Source organism: Humulus lupulus, chromosome 3 (assembly GCF_963169125.1).
Source record: "Humulus lupulus chromosome 3, drHumLupu1.1, whole genome shotgun sequence".
Lineage (NCBI taxonomy): Eukaryota > Viridiplantae > Streptophyta > Magnoliopsida > Rosales > Cannabaceae > Humulus > Humulus lupulus.
Genome location: NC_084795.1, coordinates 24,517,256 through 24,531,903, shown reverse-complemented (window position 1 = coordinate 24,531,903; position 14,648 = coordinate 24,517,256). Strand labels below are relative to the sequence as shown.

General features: G+C 37.5%; 1 non-coding gene across 1 annotated transcript; it reads right to left on the bottom strand.

Moving 5' to 3' along the window:
* Positions 1-12,394: 12,394 nt before the first annotated feature.
* On the bottom strand, positions 12,395-12,501 carry LOC133828074 (small nucleolar RNA R71). The gene has a single exon (XR_009890718.1). It is a non-coding gene; the product is annotated as a small nucleolar RNA R71 (small nucleolar RNA).
* Between the last annotated feature and the right edge of the window lie 2,147 nt (positions 12,502-14,648).

Sequence of the window (14,648 nt, the reverse complement as noted above, 5' to 3'; positions counted from 1 at the left end):
ACATTTTTATTAATTTAAATATATTGTTTAATGAATTAATTATTAAAGGTATTTTTTTTTTGTCGCAATTATTGAAGGTATTTTGTACTTATTTGATTTTTTTTTTACCAATCTTAAATATTATAACCATATATATTCCAAAAAATAAATAAATAAAGATACTTGCCATATCCCTAATAGTAATAGGAGATCCTTGCATAATTTCAATTTATCATAAGGGAGTTTTTTGTATTATCCCTACAATACATCAATCTTTTGTATCTATTTTACATTTTTTAGGAGAAATTTAACTTTTTTTTTTCTAAAGAAAATTTGTGTTTTTCAACATTTATAAATTATTATTATCTTTTAACTTCTCAATATTTTATATTTTTTAAAAATAAATAATTTTTAAAAAAATAGAAAAAATTAATGTATGGTGTAATGTAAGATAAAAAAAATTGAAATCAAATGATAGAAAAGCCATTAAAAGAATTGTAACAACTATCAAGGTAGCTTAGTGGTTTTTGGGGGTGTCATTGTAGGGCAGTTTGAACAAACATGAAAATTAACTTTTAGATGTATAAAAATTGCTGATAATTGTTTCTGTTAAAATCAATTGTACCCACTATAATTAAAATAGTTATTATCACTTTAATTATGTAATCAAACTTAATAGTGGCAAAACTATAACTAATTTTAATCATTGTTTTTATTTGTTCATGGTTAAAAAATATATACTCTCATAATGTCATTACCATATATATATATATTATAAATGTGAGTTGAATGAAAATTGTTGGTTTCCGTTAAATTTAACACGTTTAGTTAATTATTTTCTTACACCGTTAGTTTTAAAGTCATATAAATAAGATAAATAGATTAAAAAAAATAATAAAATCATCTAAATAAGGTAAATAAATTAAAAATAAAAATAAAAAAGTAATAAATGAGTCATAATAATTTTTCATTACATATTTTAAAATTTTATATTAAAGTATTTAAATTACTTTATCAATTATGTTTTCAAAACTACTACAAAAAAATATTTATATTGATTAGTGCCCAAAAATACACATTTATTGATTTTAATAGTCAAAATAAATTAAATTTTAATTAATATTTTCATCGAATTAATATGATAAAATTTATAAATGAAAATATTTGATTTTAATTTAGTTTGTTTTATTTTGTAGGATTTAATTAGTATTTTTGGCACTTGGAAACAAAGGAAAAAAGAAATAAATAAAATTGGAGAAAGAAAATGAATTATGGCATTTTTGAAAGAGGGAAGCCCAAATAATAGCTCAGGCCTAGCCTCCTTTTCCCTCTCTCCCAGCGCCAGGTGTCGCCTCTCCATGCCCAGCCGCCAGCTGTTCGCGCCCCAGCGCGCCACCTGCCTGCATGCTTCAGCAAGCCCAGCCGAGCTCACCCATCCCAGCAAGCCCAATTCGGGTCCCCTTCTCCAAGCCCAACACAGCAAGCCACCTTTCCCCCAGCTGGCCCAATCTGCCAGCAGCCCAGTGTTGAGTCTAGTTTTGTGTTGTGTTTAGGTTGTATTTTAGGTAGCTTTTATTAATCTTTTTAGTTGTTTAGTGCATATTATGCTTTGTTTTTCCTTGTTTTCAGGTTTTTTCTTATAAATAAACGAAAAGAACAATTGGAGCAAGTTGGCAGAAAAATGAAGAAAAATTGGCTTTTTGGTGTTGATTCCGTGAGAAGATGAATCCTCAAGAAATTTTATGGCTTCGGTGAATTTTCAGGACCAAAAGCACAAAAATTGAAGAAATTGTTAAGCGTCGCGGCGCTATGATACCATGCCGCGGCCCGGTCCTAGGCAGAAAGCCTGTTTTTCATAAAATTGCCAAGGGCCGCAGCACAAGAATAGAGGGCCGCGGCGCGCCTAGTTTTGTCTGCCCAGAAAATTTACACGGCCCGCGCCCTTCTTACACCATGCCGCGGCCCGCATTGCCTCTGAAGAAAAAAAAAATAGGTTTTAAACCTAATTTCAAGAAAGGATAAATAGACTTTTGGAGAGGAGCATTTTGGGGGCGAAAAACACATCGTGGAGCATCTCCATTCGTTCTCAATAGTTCTTTTTCTTTTACTCTATTTTTCTTTATGTTTATCTTTGATTCTATGGTTGTTCTTGCCATGGGTATGAACTAATTTTATTTTCTATGGATTTTAATGTAATCACTTGGATCTTTGTTATTTTCTATGAGGATTTCATGATTCTTTCTTCACTTCTATTCTAAATTATTTGATATGTTCTTAATGCTTGTGAATGCTTGATCACCATTTGCATGATTTTATGATTTTGATTCGAAATCTTAAAAGTGAGAATTGCTTATGCTATGATTGAATAATCACAATTTTCATATTGGATGAAAATACCTATATGAATTGTGTAGTTTTAGGATTATTGTGTTCAATGCCTTTTATGTATTGGAATTTATCCCAAGAATGTAGAAAATTCACATATAAATTGAGTTCGTTGTTTCTTGAAAAAGAGCAAGAATTGTTTTTGTTAATCCACTATTAGTTTAGGAAGAAGAATTGTGAAATCTGATTAGCAAAATAATAAAGTGAATAGTTGATGAAATTAAAATCCCTAGTTCTTTATTTCGAAAGTTTTTACAATTATTTGCCTTCTTTCATAGTGTTATTTTATGTTTATTGCTTTTGTTATTTTAATAGTTTTGAAACCAATTTATTGTCGATAACCAAATAGAAACAAAAATTCAATTAATTGGTACTTAGCTATAGTCATTGTGGGAACGATCTCACTCCCGTGAGTTATTACTTGGGAAACGATACGTATACTTGCGTGTTGAATTTTTACAACACCCAGCTTCTGCCTTCCCTTCTCCAGTCGTTGACCCGGTCAACTCGCCTCCTTCATCTCCAGCGGCCCAACGTAAGCCCAACGCCAGTAGCCCAGTCCAACTCGCCTCAGCCCTTCTCCTCTCCCAGCCAGTGCCTACACGGCGCCTCCCCATTGGCTGGAATGGGTCAAAACCCTCATGTGCCACCAACCACTTTCAACCCATGTTTTGTGGGTATTGGGCCTTGCAAAATTGCTATTTTGAGCTTTAAAGTTCACACTTTGTGGTATTTTAGAAAAATGACATATTAACCATACACCAAAATAACTAGGTTAATATTTATAATAAGATTTGATTTTTCAAAATCATATTTTATTATTAATATTTCAGATTTATTTTGTAAACCCCATTTTGTTGTTTGATATTTCTTTTTAGTCATTTTCTCCCTCTATAAATAGAGACTCTCATTTCACATTTTGTATGTAATTTTTAGGTAGCAAAACTCTACCAAATTTTAGTCTCATTTCTCATATTTTCTCTTTAGAATTTCATGAGAATGTCTAGCATAATAGGCTAACCTTCTTAGGAATGTTAGGATGATCATATATGCACTATGACTTTGTTTGATATTTTTTATTCACTATGTGTTTAAAGTTTATATATTTGAGTGATTTATTTTCTTAGATCTCTATTTCTTCATCTTGTTATCTATATTTATGTTTACTAATAGTATATAGATTTTGTCAAGCACTGTCTATGTATTATCAAATTAGTGAAAATAATATAGATAATATCTTCATCATTTTCTCCATCTCATTCATATATATTTACTTTTGCTAAAATCTATATAGAATTAGTCATGCTCTTTTTATGTATTTTATAAATAGTAAAAGTAATATTTGTGTTAGGTTTTATGTCCAATCTTTTATTGCATTATTGTCAATGGTATAATGTCATTTTTAGATTTCTCATAAGATTTATCTCATCTTTTCATGGTAAAGAATAATAGTCACTTGAATACATTTTTTAAAAATATATTTATGCTTCAATGTTAAATCTTCAAAATGAATAGTTAGGATGTGAACGTCTCATTTGTGTAATTTTTGTGAATCAAATATCCAAATAAATAAGTATGCATATTGATGACTCTTGATCCTTCCTACTTGTTACCTATTGTTACATCACACTACTTTAGTCTATCTTTATTTCTAATCTATAAATCTCAAAAACAACAAAAATATCACTTGTTCTATTTTCCTCAAATTATTTATCTCTTAATTTTAGTTATTGATTAACTTTATTTCTTTGCCTCCTTGTGGAATCGACCGCCCGATTTATACTACAACCACCGCTTAGTGGATGCACGTTTTGGACGTTAAACATATATGTTTAAATTTATTCTTTTTTTATTAATTATTTATTGTAAAATCCTTTTTCGGCTAAACTTTAATTTAGACAAAATATTTTAAATTGTTTAAAAGAAAAATTAGTAGCATATCTCCATATTGATTTTCGGTTTTATTAGCAATATTTTCAGCTGATTTTGTAATGTGAAAAGATCTTTAAGTGTGAATATATTTGTTGCCTTATTTATCTCAAATAATCAATTTTTGGTAAAAATATATTGTGCAAATATATTAAGATTATTTTCAGGGATTATGTGGGATTATGTCTATTCTGGAATTAAGTTGATGACATGGTCAAAAGAAATGACCATGTTCGTTTTGCCGGATGAGACTGATTTCGTTGCTAACTCATCAGTTTCCTTTTCTGTCGACACAGAATGCATCTGGCTGGCTGATTTCCTAAATCAAAGGAATTCGCAAATTGATTTCAAAGATACCAGAAAATCATGGCCTTTGACGATTTCCCTACCTATAAATACCTTGCCAAGGCCTTTGGATTTTTCATCTCTTCCATTTTGAATATTTGTAAACATTAAGTTATTTTGAAGAGTGTGTTTATTTGTAGAGATTAAGTTTGTTCACCTTAATCTTTGTGAGAGTGCTGAGTATACTTATGGATATCTATCTAGTCCATTGTAATCAGATAGTGTCTATTGTGAACGTGTTCATAAGGATCTTCGGGAGAGGATTCTATCTAAGTCTCACTTCGGGAGGAAGTGTGCACTCGCTATTCTTTGAAGGGAGTTCAAGAGAATCAGCGTTTCATCAAACCAGATTCGTAGAGAAGAGTACAACAAGATTGTGGCAATAGTTTAAGAGAGAGTCTTACATTGTTTAAGTCAATGCTTTTGTACACTTTGTTTCTTTACTAATTGGTTTATTCTCTGGGCGTGGCCCCAAGGAGTAGGTTATCCGAAAGGGTTTCTGAACCTTGTAACAATTTATTGTGTTCTTTAATTTTTGCACTGTCTATTTATTGTGTTCAATTCTGTCGTGACAAATTCGGATTCTGTTCCGATAGATATGCTATCTGTGTAAACAATTAATTACCATTCCGCATTTTAACTAATTCATGGTTTAATTAATTTGGTAATTACTAAAAACAGAATTTCAATTGGTATCAGAGCGGGTCACTAAACTCTTAGTGCGATCTTGTATTTTTCCGTTTGTTTTGTGCCTTGTGAAATGTCTTTCTTTGCAGAAGGTGGATCTATAACCCATCCTCCTTTGTTGAATGATTCCAACTATCCTTATTGGAAGGTGAGGATGAGAGCCTTTATTAAATCTCAAGAAGAAAAGGCGTGGAGATTAATCTTAACTGGTTGGACACCTCCGTCTGAATCCGATGATGTCACAAAGGTAAAATCTGAAATTAACTGGACTGATGCTGAAGATAAATTATCCAGTTATAACAACAAAGCCTTGCATGCTATCTTTAATGGCGTTGGTGAAGGTTACATAAAATTAATATCTTCGTGTGAATCTGCCAAAGAAGCTTGGGAAATCCTTCAAACTCAATTTGAAGGAACTGCTGATGTAAAACGTTCTAGGCTTGTTATGTTAACTACTAGATTTGAAAATCTTAGAATGACAGAGACTGAGTCTCTCATAGAATTCTATGAGAGACTGTCTGATATAGCTAATGAATATTTTGCATTGGGAGAAAAATTGGAAAATAATGTGTTAGTTCGAAAAATTGTTAGAGTGCTTCCTGACAGGTTTCAAACAAAGCTCACAGCAATTGAAGAAGCCAAAGATCTCGACACAATGAAAGTAGAGGAATTGATGGGTTCATTGCGAACGTTTGAACTCAATCAACAAATTCGCCAAAAGGAAAATCCAAGTGCTCCCAAAGAAAAATCAAGTGCTCTCAAATCATCAAAAATAAAAGATTCTGAAGAAAATGATGGTGAAGACGAAATGGCCTTGTTGACCAAAAATTTTCAAAAATACATGAAAAAGATTGGTAACAAAAAATCCTCGTTCAAATCTTCCAAAGGTAATCAATTTTCTAGACCTTTTGACAATAACAATAAAAGAGGCGTGCAATGCAGGGAATATGAAAGATTTGGTCACATTCAATCAGAATGTGCCAACACACTGAAGAAAAATAAAAAGGTAATGGCAGCTACTTGGAGTGATCAGGACTCTGAAAGTAGTGATGAGGAAGATAATTTGAATCTTGCCTTAACCTCTGTTGTTTCTGGATTAACATTGAATTTGCAGGATAATAAAAGGGTTGTTTGTCTGAACAATGCTATACAGGAAGATAATTCTGATTGTGAATCTAGTGAGTCTGATCTAGACGAGGATTCCCTGAAAGAATCATACAAAGATATGTATGATCAATGGTTAAGGGTTTGTTCTGATAATCGCTTAATGGCAAGCAATAATAAATTCTTAGAGGAAAAGAATGATGATCTTGTAAACACTGTGAAGAATCTTGAAGAAAAAATTATTGCAAAAGATTGTGAAAATAAGAGATTAGCAAATGAAATTAATCACATGATTAAAGGTGTTAAAATGCTTAATCCAAATTCTAGGATTTTGGATGATGTTATTGATGCAGGTCAAAAAGCTGGTAATTTTTCTGGATTAGGATCTAATGGTTTTAAATCAAAAGAAAAAACCATTTTTGTGAAATCTGGAATACATTCTGTTGCATCCGCTAACGTTTCTGCAGGTACATCTCAAACAGTTGATTCGACAAAAAGCAAATCTGTTTCCACATCTGTTAAACAGACCAATTTTCTCAAAAGAACCAACACAGAACGGTTCATTCCAATATGTCATTTTTGTGGAGTGAAATGGCACATCCGGCCCAGATGTTTTACTATGATGAATTTTTTCAAAAATAATTATTTAAATCATTATAGTAAAACAAAACATGTTGTCAGAAAACCTTCAAAATGTGTTTGGGTTGAAAAAGCAAGAAAAACTTGTCTTGCTGCTTTTACTTGTCATAAATCTCGTGCCTCTAATTCTTGGTATTTTGATAGTGGATGCTTTAGACATATGACAGGTGATGCAAATATACTCACCAATTTCAAATCTATGAAATGTGGTAGAGTAACCTTTTGTGATGGTATGTCAGGTAATATTATTGGAAAAGGCACTCTAAGTCTTGATGGTTTACCAAAATTGAGAAATGCTTTACTTGTTGAAGGACTTAAGGCTAATTTAATTAGTATAAGTCAAATTTGTGATCAAGGCTTCACAATAAATTTCTACAAAAAAATGTTAGTAACCTTATTTGTATTTTTGTTGGTGTAAATATTGTGGTAGTATAGTTTTTGTTTTTATTATTATTGTTGACGGTGAAATCTCGTCAACGAAATTAGATCGGAAAACTCAAAGGTAAGTCAGGTGATGTTTATATAAGAACTGAGAATAAACTTTAAGGAAAAGTAAACACAGGTAAATGATGGAGCAAGTCTTGGTATATTTCTCAATAGCCTCTGCTTACAATGAATTTTCCAACCCCCTCCCATGTGGGAGAAGGGTCCTTTTTATAGTAGGCTCTGATGGCCTGGGATACATGGTGGTCCAGGAGACCAAGTGGTACATAAGTACTCTGGCAGGATAGTGGCTTCAGAGGTTGGGGTTGTACATCCAGCACTGGAGCAGGTGTCAGGAGAATGCCTCCACTACTTGTCTGTACCCATGTCTGATGAGTGGTGGCAGGCGTAGTGGCGCAGGAGGTAGCAGTGTCGGCTCTGACCTATGGCCGTAGACGTACGGACCATGACTCTGGTCCCAGCAGTCCCACTGGCACTGGTATCCGTACTTAGTACTTGGTCGTACAAATATGTCTCACTCGACTCGTAAGGGATCCCCTGAACATAGGGATCTCGAGGTGTAAGGAGTGGGACCCTTGGTGAGTATAATGGTCGTGGCGTGAGGTGGGGGTCTCAGGTCCTTGACATGAGATGCCTGAAACACCCCGAGGTCACCCATGAGCATAGGCCATAGGCATGTGGCCTTGACGGATGTCTAAGGATATGTGGCGAAAGGCCTTCCTTGCGACCCCCTTGGTGGGGCGGCTATTTTGATGCATGACTTCACTCGCGTGGCCACCAGGTGGCGTGGCTTCTACTCCCTCGTGAGAGCCCCTTGGAAGGCCTATTGACGACGCAGCTCCCTAGCTGCTGATGAGGCCCTCCCCCTCGTGGCTATGTGATGGTGTGACTCGCTCGGGGCACGGGGCCGAACGTCTGCTGAGGTGCGAGGCTACGAGGCCATGGGCGCGACGCCGAGGATGTTCCAGCGAGGCCATGTAGGCGCGGCGCCGAGGATGTTCTAGCGAGGCCACTGGTGCGACGCCGAGGACGCTCCAGCGAGGCCATGCGGGCGCGGAGCCGAGGACGCTCCAGCGAGGCCACGGGCGCGACGCCGAGGGCGCTTCAGCGAGGCCATGTGGGCGCGACGCCGAGGGCGCTCCAGCGAGGCCATGGGCGCGACGCCGAGGGCGCTTCAGCGAGGCCATGTGGGTGCGACGCCGAGGGCGCTCCAGCGAGGCCATGGGCAATATCAGTTTTTATCCTTTCAACTATACACTCAGCACTATAAGAAAAATGATTAAAATAACAAGAATTCCTATTAAACCAGATATAATACACTGATGCAGAAAAGGCAACAGCCACAATCATAGCAGTAACATCACTTCTCATATTCCCAATCCATTGAGACCAATCACTGAACCTCAAAGGCCAACAGCAACCCAGCCATCTATGCACCAGACGGGCAACCATCTGGGAAAAATTACAAACAAAAAACAGGTGCTCATGGTTTTCGGTAACAGACTCACAAACTGGGCAGAGAGTGCTCTCAAGCTGGCCAAGCACTCTGTTCAGGTGGTCCCGAGTTAACAACCTGCCATTCACCGCTTGCCAAGTGATAAATCTATGTTTTGGCCCACTAGTTCTGTTCCAGACAAACTTATGGTAGCTGATCGGATCCATCTGAATACATTTCAGATACAACAAACCAGCTTTAAACCTTCCCTGTCTAACAGCAGCTGCAATGTCAGATTGAGAAAAAACTTCCCTCAGCAAACAAATTTTCCTCCAATACCAGCTGGTATCAATCTTGAGTTTGTACTGCCAGAACTGTTGTCCCTTTAAATAAACAGAATTTATCCATTTTACCCAAAGCATATCAGGCTTGTTACTGATCTCCCAAACATACTTAGCTAGCATAGCTTTGTTCCACTTTGATCCCTCACCAAAACCCAACCCTCCAAGCCTTTTCGGCAGACAAACAGTAGTCCAAGAAGTAAGGTGGAAATTGCTTCTAGAACCATTATTGCCCCAAAGAAACCACATGCACAGCTTATCAATCTCTTTAACAATGCTTTGAGGAAGAATGAAAATATTCATCCAATAATTCCTCAGCCCCAACAAAACAGAAGTTATTAATTGAACTCTCCCTACATAAGACAGATGCCGGCTAGCCCAAGTATGAAGTCTTAACTTGATCTTTTTAAGGATTTCATCACAGTCAGCCATTCTCCACTTAGTAGGACGCATTGGAACCCCCAGGTACTTGAGAGGGAAAGTTCCCTCTTCCAGCTGCAATAAACTCAGAAGCTGGTGCCTGTCTGCCACCGAAACCCCTCCAAGAAACACCTGGGACTTACTCGAATTAGCCCTCAAACTAGTGCTGTTGCCAAACTCTTCGAATACCTGCTTAAGCACCTGGACCGAGCCACAATTAGCCTTGCAAAAAACAACTAAGTCGTCAGCAAAACAAAGATTAATAATCTTGAGGCTTTTACACAAAGGGTGATAACGAAACTCTTGATGATGATGAGCACCCAACTGAAGCAACCTCGTGAGATATTCCATGATCAAAACAAAAAGCAAAGGAGAAACAGGATCCCCCTGACGAAGGCCTTTAACACCCTTGAAACCTCCCTGTAATCTACCATTCATCACCAGAACATAAGAAGTACCCCGCAGACAGACCATAACCCATTGAATGAAGCGGATTGGAAAACGATACCCAATGAGTAAGTTCTCAAGGAAGCACCAGTCAACTGTATCATAAGCCTTGCTTAGATCTATTTTCAGAGCACACCTAGGAGAAGAGTTTTTCCTATTATAGTTCTTGATCAAGTCTTGAAAGATGAGTATATTATGAGCTAACGATCTCCCTCTAACAAAGGCACCTTGGTTTTGACTAATCAAATGAGGAAGAACCTCCGATAACCTGCTGCATATCATTTTGGAGATACATTTATATAGAGTGTTGCAGCAAGCTATAGGCCTGTAATCAACTGCTCGGCTGGGATTACCTGTTTTAGGAATCAGAGCAATCATAGTTTCATTAAGAGATTCAGGTATCCTCCCATCTCGAAAGAACTCCAAAACAGCTGTAGAGATTTCATCTCCAAAATCCATCCACATAGTTTTGAAAAACTCAGCCCCAAATCCATCTGGGCCTGGGCTTTTTACACTAGAAATGCTGAAGAGGGCCTTTTTTACATCAGATTTGCTAAAACTTCTAGTCAAGTTTAGCTGCTGTTCTATACTCAGATAAATCCATACTCCATACACTTAGCATTAAAAGAACCATCAGCTGAACTAGCACTGCCCATATAACCACGAAAATGACTCAAAAAATGCTGAACTACTGCCCCATAATCTTCAACTATTTCCCCTTGTTCGTTCATAAAGGAGACAATACGATTCTCCTCCCTTCGTTTTTTTAATGCAACCATGGAAATAAGCATTATTATCATCCCCTTTCTGTAACCAAGTAATTTTGCTCCTTTGTATTAAGAAACTACGGTACCTTTCAGCAAGCTCTTGATAATGAAAAGCTGCAGTTTTTTCAGCCTCCTGAGCAACTAAATCTGATGGAGTAGCTTGAGCTTTAGTGAGAGCCAACTGATAATCACTTTTAGCCAAGTGAAAACTTTGTTCAATATCACCAAATTCTCTCCTATTGAACACTTTCAGCACATGCTTTAATCTGAGAAGCTTCCTAGTCACACCCAACAAACCTCTCAAAGCGGTTACTTTTCTTGTTGCTTTAAGTTACTTTTCTTTATTTTATATTTTGTGTTTTTTTTATTTTGTTGCTTAGTTTAGGTTTTTATTTTCCTTTGCCTTAGTTTTCCTTAGAATTTAGGTTTAAAAAAAAAACATAAAATTGCATAAAATTGTTTATAAAATTTCAATCATAAAACGCTTAGTATTGGGAACAATTGTGTAATATTACAAATGGTAGAAACCGATATTGTTCTGTCTAGAAAGATTGGTTGTTAAATAAGGTTTGTGATAGCGTTACCCTCCACACTTACCTGGGAACCTCGGGGAGTTCTGTCTAGGCAAGTGTGGGTCTAAAGCGGTACCTTGGCAACCTTCCCAATCGGCCTGGGAACATTTCGAGCATCTACCTTTGCACTATTACATTGTTGAACTTATTACTATAAGAAAACCAAGCTTGTTTTGTCAAAATAAGCAATTTCACTTTGCTTAAAGGTTGTTTGGTCGAAAAGGTTGACTTGTGATCCACCATACTTACTCAGTAACCTCGGGGAGTTCTAGTAAGGCGTTGGAGATCGCCCGAAAACCTCCAAATCTACCTGGGAACAAGTTTAACAAAAAAAATCAAAAAAATAAATTAAAAAAAAAGGGGGAAACATAAAATAAATCTAATTCCGATTTCCGAGAGTGGATGAATCATCACGAAACTTCCAGTGACACTTCTTCCAATTCATCTGCCACTCCTACCGGAACTCCTTCCACCAATCCTGCTTCTCCATAAACTTTCGCTGATAATAACCCATTCGCAATGGCTCGCAATGATGAAATCCAACCAAGAACTCTCAATGACTACCTCCATCCTACTCGCACTTCCACGCCTTCATGCATTATCTTCCCTCCTAATATGCCCGCATTAGATTTTAAACCTGGCATGATTCAACTCTTGCCTACATTTCATGGAATGGAAAACGAAAGCCCATACGTGCATATCAGAGAATTCGAGGAGGTGGTAGCCACGTTCTATAACCGAGCCGACAATGCCGATGCTGTGCGACTGAAGTTCTTCCCTTTCTCCTTGAAGGACAAAGCCAAAAGCTGGTTGTATTCTTTGAGACCTAGGTCGATTGGAACATGGGAGGAGATGACCAAATCTTTCTTTCTGAAACACTTCCCCAACCATAAGACCAACAGTCTAAAACGACAGATTTCCACATTTTCCCAAAAAGACAATGAAACGTTCTATCAAGTCTGGGAAAGATTCAAAGATCTGTTAAATCAGTGCCCGCACCATGGCTATGAGAACTGGCGCTTGGTCAGTTACTTCTATGAAGGCCTCACGAGTCGTGAGTGCCAGTTTGTAGAAATGCTATGCAATGGTGAATTCCTCGAAAAAAAACCAGACGTGCTCTTGAATATCTCGAAGAAACTGCAAAAAAGTCTCACACCTGGACTGGTCCAAGTGCTACTGACAGCACCAACCGACACAAACCATCTGGGATCTATCAACTTCGAGAAGAGGATAGTATTAAGGCCCAACTCGAAGCTTTGAAAAATCAGTTTGAGGTCTTAATGAAGAAAAATGGGCAAAAGTCGCACATGATCGCTCAAGCGGAACCGCAAGAACCTTGCTTTGTTTGTGGAGGGACGGAGCACTTAGCTAAGGATTGCTTAGCTTTGAATGAAATGAGGGGGGTTTATGAGGAGCAATGCAATGCCTTAGGGGCATATAACAAGCCATTCTCCCATACGTACAACCCTGGTTGGAGAAACCACCCAAATTTCAGTTGGAGAGATTCCAACCAAGCTCAATCGTCTGGAGGCCAATGGAGAAATGAGCAACAAGTTCAACTATCAAAGGCGTATTCTGCACCTCATTACAATGCTCATCCACAACAAAATTCTCTCGAGAATACTCTTCATGCATTCATGGAGGAACAATCCAAACTGAATCGCCAAATGATGGAAGAAATCAAGGAAATGAAATGTCAATTCTCAAAATTGACTGAATCCTTGGCCATTCTTGAAAAAGGCAAACTTCTGTCCCAACCGAAATTCAATGTTCAAGGCCAACACATGGCCCAATCTTCAAATTCAAATGATCAAAACGTCAAGGAAGTGAATGCCATCACGACGAGAAGCGGTAAAAATTTTCCAGACCCACCCATAAAATCCAATTCTCCCAGTATTCCAAAAGTCATTCCTGAAAATCCACCACTCAATGCCACTCCAAAAATACCATTTCCCCAGGCTTTGAAACCTGCTGGGAAACTTCTTGATAACCGAGCTGAACTCCTTGAGCACTTGACACAAGTGAAGATTAATCTTCCTTTGCTTCACATCATTAAACAAGTGCCCGCTTATGCCAAAATCATCAAGGATCTTTGTACTGCAAAAAGGAAGCACCATGTCAAGAAGACTACTTTCTTGACCGAGCAAGTGAGTGCGGTGATTGAACAAAAGACACCGCCAAAATACAAAGATCCCGGTTGTCCCACCATTTCTTGCCAAATTGGGACCCATGAAGTCAGCCAAGCCTTACTTGATCTTGGCGCGAGTGTCAATCTCATGTCTTATTCTGTATACTCGTAACTCGGTCTTGGAGAAATGAAGCCAACATCTGTTGTACTACAGCTTGCTGATCGTTCCACCAAAAAGCCTAGGGGTATCGTTGAGGATGTATTGGTTCAAATTGAAAAATTCTATTACCCCGTGGATTTTCTTATTCTTGATACCCAATCTATGGTGAACATGGAGTCTAAAATTCCTATTATCCTCGGAAGACCATTCCTTGCTACTGCAAATGCTTTGATCAATTTTCGGAATGGTCTAATGAAGATATCGTTTGGAAACATGACTCTTGAAGTCAATATCTTCCACATCGGGAAACAACCCCGAGAAGATGATGAATGCTATCAAACATTCATGATTGACTCTTTAATTCCCGAGGAGGTTCAATTGCGCAACAATTTTGATTATCTTGATGAACTCCTCCTTCTGTCCGACATCGAAAGTCCGAACTCTATTGAGTCTACTCTTGCAATATCAGATCGCATAGACTCACGCAATAGAAGGACTCAGTTTTGGCAACCTCGCTTTGAAGAGCTACCTTGCGAGAGGGCACAACCGAAAACTTCAACCGAAGAGGTTCCAACTGTTCAATTGACCCAACTTCCTGAGGGTTTGAAACATGCCTTCTTGGGAGACGGTGAAACCTTTCCAGTTATCATCTCATCCAACCTTCAAAATTCTCAAGAATTGCAGTTACTCGAGCTACTGCGAACGCATAAATCTGCGATAGGTTGGACGCTTGCTGATATCAAATGTATTAGCCCGTTAATTTGCTCCCATCGAATCAATCTGGAGGATGAACCCATTCCCCGAAGAGACCCTCAGCGGCGACTGAACCCCACGATGAAAGAAGTTGTAAAAAATGAAGTTTTGAA